Here is a 6,670-nt window from a genome sequence, read left to right as displayed (position 1 = left end):
TTAATTCTAATAAACCTAACTGATAACATTGACACAGGATTTCTCTAAATAAAAGGGAAATCCCCGTTTACACGGTAGGAGATAAAAGATAAATTGTATTCCTTGATTATTTCCCAAAAGCTAGTGAGGTTATGATTTATCAAAAAATTTTGAGAAACCTTAAGCACATAATGTATACACATTGGAACGAATCGAAAATAGTGAACACATTACTATATGTTAAACAATATGGAAGACTATATAACCATGGATTAAATCATTTAGACATTGTGATTGTGATATTTATTTGAGAAAATATTTTTATTTAATTTTCTATTTATTGAAAGCGTAAACGTCCGATGGTTAAACAAAACGTTAATTTACGAATTATAACCAAAACTCAGCACATAGATAGTTTGGAAGTTAATAGAAAGTTTAAAAAGCGTAGTTAATTTAACGAATGTGTTTCTGTTCTATTTTTCATCATTTGTCTCAGTTGCCCTATCGTTTTTAAGTTTACTAGGCATGAATAGTACCTGGTTATTATGACCATAAAATCCTCATTATTCCGTTTGTAAGAGATTTGGTCCAAAACAGATAAAGGTGCCTAATTCATTTAATCATTAAACTCACTAGATATTCTATATTTCGCCTAAATCTATTCTCGATAACCATCTGAGGTATCTGATGAAAAGAAGAGAAGGTTGCGGTACTTCCCATAAAATATCTTTGAACAGCTACTTATGGTTAGTTATTTCACCAACTATAAGTATATTTTATATTATTACATCACATTTACAAGTTGTATTTTTATTATAAATTTGTAAATGTCGTTAAATAAAGAAGTAAAAAAAATATTATCAATCTTCGAGAATTCTAGTTGTATTCTAGTCTGAATGAGGATAATTATATATATTATAGTTGACGATTGTATAAAGGTTACTTAACATTCGATTGATGAATTTTTAAATGAAACTTAGCAGATATTCGTTATGGCAATTGGAGCTCCTTTCGATACTGAAATTGACTTTGTAATATATTCCACTTCTTTTTCAGCGACTTAACTTTAGAATTTTCAATAGAAAATGATGTTTTCAGAGGAAGATTCTCATATAGAATTTAATTTTATATCGGTGGTTTTTCTAATCCAGTGCGTCCTGAAGTCGCCGTAACATCACAAACGATTTTTCACGGTTTCAACGATGAATTTTGTGATAAATCAAACAAACGAAGAATAAAATCATTTAAGAATCTATTATAATTTGCGTGTCGATGATGAAGAATTTTCAATTCAAATGATTTAATTCTTTGATATGTTTAATAATAATTTAATATATTTACGTGTTCTGGACGCATCGGATCGGAAAATTGTTTAAAAAATTAAATTGTACTTAAGAACCTTTATTGAAAGCACCTCTTTCCATCGGAAATTTCAGAGCTCAGCTCACCCTAGAAAATTTCAAAAGGAAAAGAATTGAAAATAAAAAAGAGTATAAAAACATAATAAACGATAAAATAAGCATATGTAATTATATTTGAATACATAGTTTTTGCAATTAAATGACTAATGCAACATAATGATATTTGGCGTTCTAGTGTACTAGAACGACAGAGCTAAATAAATAAAATAATTATATATAACATTTATATTATATATTTCGTAAATTATTTATTTTTATCAATAACGGTAACCAAATTTATTGATTTACTAAAAATATTTTTGTCCTAAAAACAAGAGGAGATCATAACACAAAAAATATTAGAACTTATCTTACCTTTGAAGCAGACACTTATAGAGAATAGGTCGGTCGATGTCACAATCGCACAATAGGTCATAGCACATAAAATAATAAAAGGTAATCCTTCCCGGCTACCCGTCCCACGAAAACCCCCTTTTTTTCTTTTTTTTCCTTACCTCCTTTATTAAATTGATAAATAGCATAATTAACATATATCTAAATATATACATACGTATTTAGTGCCCTTCCTTTGCCACATGGCATTATAAGGGATGGGGCTGGGTCCACTGAAGGCGGGGGTTACAATATTGGCCCAGGAGCCAGGGTTACAAACAGTGGGGAGGGCCGCTCCACTGGGAAACTAAAACTCCTTTTTTATTTATTTTCAAACCTCTTTATTTTTATATATGGTTACTGAATACAAATATATAATGCAATACATTAAAAAACCCAGGAAGCTACGGTCCTATATCACTTTTCAAATATTTAATTAAAACGAGAAGAGGAGTCTTAAAATAGTTAAATAGAGCAATATGTAAAAAGTTACTAAAATTGAATTTATGATAGTTCTTTTTTTAACCAAAATCTAAACGATTGGTTGATTCAATGTTTTCTATTCATTTTTATTTTTTATTTTAACAAACATTATTTTACGAAAAGACAATGAACCGGTCCATGTCAGATGTTGGACGTTTGGATAAGATGGAAGTGAGCCTCTGTTTAGGAATGAACCACAAATAAAGAGGAAGCTATTTATAGTATCAATAACCCAGTTCTCCTAATACCTTCCTTTTATAGGTCCTAATATTTAGAGAACGGGTGATTACTTTAAATATGTGTTATTTTGGCTTCTTGCCAGGACTCTGACACAAGATTTAAGAAAAGTAAATTAAAAAAACTTTCATCGGTTAATTGCATAACCTCCAAATTACAATTGTTATATTGGATGATCATTTGTTGACCGTATATGATGATTGTTATAAAAAAAAATAAAAATAAAAAATAAAATAAAGTTTCTGATAAATCTTGATGTTGGATGCATTTATCTTTTTGTGGTTTAGAGAACCAAAATAACTAGTTTATTTTCAATAAAAATTTTTTGATTAAAACAACCAACTAATAATGAATGTACAGAATTTCAAAATTAGTAAAGAATTTTCTAATTCATGTTGAGAAATTAAGGACGCAGTGTTTTGATATATCATAATAATTAGAACACTTTTAGCAAAGATGGCCTTTTGATTTTTTACCCATGCTTTTAAATGTATAGTTAAAGTATTTGGGCTTCACATATAATTCATAGAAATTCATGCTATCTATGTTTTACATAAAAACCTGCAGGATTTTATATTTTACATTAAAATATTCAGAATTTCTCTAAGAATGTTGTTGGAAGAATATCTGTTGCGTCTTATGGTTTGGTTTGGACAGGCTGCGATTTGGGGTAATGCATTTAAATTTCCTATGATAAAAATTTTATGTTGCGCTTCCTTCACTCCTTATATGCGACAAGGTTCCAAATCACTTCGTTAAGTGGTTCCAATATAACGATTGAGAATTATAAAATAACATTCCCTATTAAGAAAAATCATTTTATTTGTTTGTATTATTATTTATTTATTTAATTTGCTTTGGGGACAGCCCTCATATCAATTATTATATTGAGCCACAACTCGACATAGTAGTAAATAATTTACAAATTTTCCAAAAAAAAAAAAAATAAATAATAAAAAAAAAATAAGTAAGCAACTTAATTTATATACAATTAAATTTTTAAAAAATACAATGTTATACAAATAAAAAGTAAAAGAGTTCAAAATACATAAATAAAAATAATCATTTATATTGCACAATAATAAACAATTTTAATATATAGATTTCTTATTTTTTATTTCTATTTTGTTATAATTAAAAATCATAAATGTATTATCTTACATTAAAAAAAAATAAGACAAAAATAATAACATTGGATATGAGTGTTTTACATCGGACATGGATTTATATATCTTGATAATGTGTTTATTTTTAATGCGGAGGATACTATTGAAATAAAAATGAATATTTCTTGGGATGGAAAAATTAGTAGATGTTAATCATTTCCTGATCTGTGTACGATTATGTTGGATAATATATGGTAGATAATGTTGTCGATAGTCTTTGTAAATTGGGCAGCTTACTATAGGGTCATTTTACACTAAATGTCTTTTTTTATTATTTCAGAGATTCAAAATAGGCTTTGAAGGTGAAGCTAGTAGACTTATTTATTAACTACCTTTGTGTTTACAGATTATAATGAACCGTTATAAATTCTCTCGATAATATTTACTGTCATTCCAGTCAATTGCACATTGTTTAAGCCGTCAAATATAACTATAGAGACACGAGATTTTCGAGTTTTTTTTTTAGTTTAAATTCAGCCCAAGCTGCAAGAAACATCGCCAAAAGGTTCAGGGAAAGATGTTGTGATGAATGGACCATTCGCCGGTAGTTTGAATAATGTCTGGTGACGCAGATGCGGATAACCAACCCAAGCCTTCCACCAGCAATTCACGACGATTACTTCGGCTTACTGTGGAAGAAATTTTTGATCAAAAAGTTAAAGGACAACAGATGCAGCACAACTGAATACTAGTACCGCCAGCTTCTCGACACTTAAAGATCATAGGTAAAGTAGAAAAGGTAGATCTATGGGAAACTCGTGAAATTGACGAGCGGCAGCAGCTGAAGAGATGACGTTTCACTGCTTAGTAGACAAAAACACGAGCCTTTTCTCGAAAGGATAATCACGTGTGATGAAAAGTGGATTGTATATGGCAATCCAACGCAACCGGCATCGGTCAGGTCAGGGGCTAATTATCGACGAAAGACTGTGACATATGCCAAAACCATATATGCATCTAAAACATAGTTTGTTTCTGTGTGGTGTTTAATGGCAGGAATAATTCTTTCTCATTTTTACTCAGCAGTGAAACCATCATATTTACATACTATTGCATTGTTGTTGACATAAAGCATCAAAAATTGGTAAAAATACAACCTGTTTTGGTAAATCAGAAGGCACTTCTTCCACGACGACGCCAGACCTCATGATTCACAACAGACTTATTTGCCAGAGTTATCTCCAACAGATTTCCATCTGTTCAGGAATATGGGACAACTTCCTCAAAAGTAAAATTTTTGATACTGATTCTCAGGTCAAAAACAAATTTTCTGACTTCATTTCTTCACAAAATCCTGAATTTTTCAGTTTTAGGATTGAACAGTTGATAATACGTTGGAGAAAATGTACAGCAAAGGAAGATAAGTATTTTGAATACAGATGTTTTGATTTCATAAAGTCGTTTTACTAAATAACCTTTCCTGTGAAAATTGACACATGATATGAAACGAACCAATAGTATGTGAATAAGGTCTTCGGGCAGTTTTAAATTACATATAGTTCATTCGTAAAGTGGTTTATTATGTATAATTGGTCCATGAATATGATTTTTATGATATATTTATTAGAGATTAAAGCGCGTGGCTACCAACTCCAAGGACCCGAGTTGAATCCGGCTGGGCAGAAAATTGTTTTCTGCTACACTGTGCCGTGGGTCGACTCCTGTGGGTTCTGGAGCCCTCCTGGGGTCCACCCAGACTCCTTAATTGGGTAAAAATCTGGCAGTCGAGTTGTGATCCTGACCAAATCACCTCCTTGCACAACCGTTGGTTTAGTAACAATACTTCTTTACAAAGTACTGAATCCTTCATGGGTTGTAGCGGTACAGAATTACTGGAGAACAAACGTTTTTATGTATTGAAAAGGAATATCTGTTGTTAAATATGGTTGGATATCGGAATTAACTGTGAATGTGTTATTGTAGGGTGAGTTAAACTTTGAGAGTGTTAAGTGTTGAAGGTCCTGGTTATGTAAATAATGCTTAGATTTTGGTAATACAAGCATTGCGCATTTGAACGATCATGATTGAGATAGTATTTGATTAGCATCTATTTCAGATAGCCATTTATCCCCACCCATTCACCCAATGATCTTTTAATTTATCCTTTGCATTGTTATGGGGATTTTTCATTTCTTATTAAATATTTTGTGGGTAGTCGATATTTTCAAATTTTTTAACAACTATGTGTGACATAGAACCCTAATCATAATACCCAACGTGGCATGATCTAGCTTAGTCAAAATAATTTTCTGAAGAAATGTAGATGAGCCGTTTCTATATTATCGGAACAACGCAAGCCTCATATATGAATCGAATGGAATAAAATGCAAAGTGCAATTGATTTATTGATTCTTACACGTTGTGACCGATTTGATATTTTGATCTGTGATAAATATTTAATGTAGAATAGACGGCTGTACTAGTTTTATTTTCGAAATATTTTACGGCATTCAGAAAGACTAGAGAGTTCGAAATCGGAGCATTTAGGTCAAAGGTTTAGTTGGAAACGGTTTCAATTTGTAAATTACCATACGTAACTCGAGTGACTTTTTTACTTCTACTCTTCTGTGAGTAGATTATTTGTTTTCGATGCGTTAATTTTTAATTCGTTTATGATACAGTAAGTGACTACCGCTTTTAGTTTACTCATTAAATAAGTGTAAGAATTAGCCATTATAAGCAGATTAACGGGAAATAGCAGGGCAATAACGTCACAAGAGGGTGTGATTGGGATCCCTTCAAAGACATGGTACCTAACAAAATGTTCCAAGTCGCTAACAAAGAGGTTTGGCAGGAACGGTATCTTTTCACATCAATATTATCAGTAAAAATATTAAGGTCACATTTCACTTCCATTTCTACACCGTCGTAGAGATTCTTGAATAACCATATTAAATTAGGACAAACGCCGAATTCGACCAACTTAAACCAGAGCTTGTTTTGGTTTACTGAGTCTAATGTCCGTCTAAAATCCACGAAATTAGGAAAGAGGCTGTTCTTTATTTATTTATT

This window comes from Halyomorpha halys, unplaced genomic scaffold (genome assembly GCF_000696795.3).
Source record: "Halyomorpha halys isolate HHAL.00 unplaced genomic scaffold, Hhal_1.1 Scaffold2209.1, whole genome shotgun sequence".
Taxonomy (NCBI): Eukaryota; Metazoa; Arthropoda; class Insecta; order Hemiptera; family Pentatomidae; genus Halyomorpha; species Halyomorpha halys.
Note: the sequence above shows the minus strand (reverse complement) of the source record.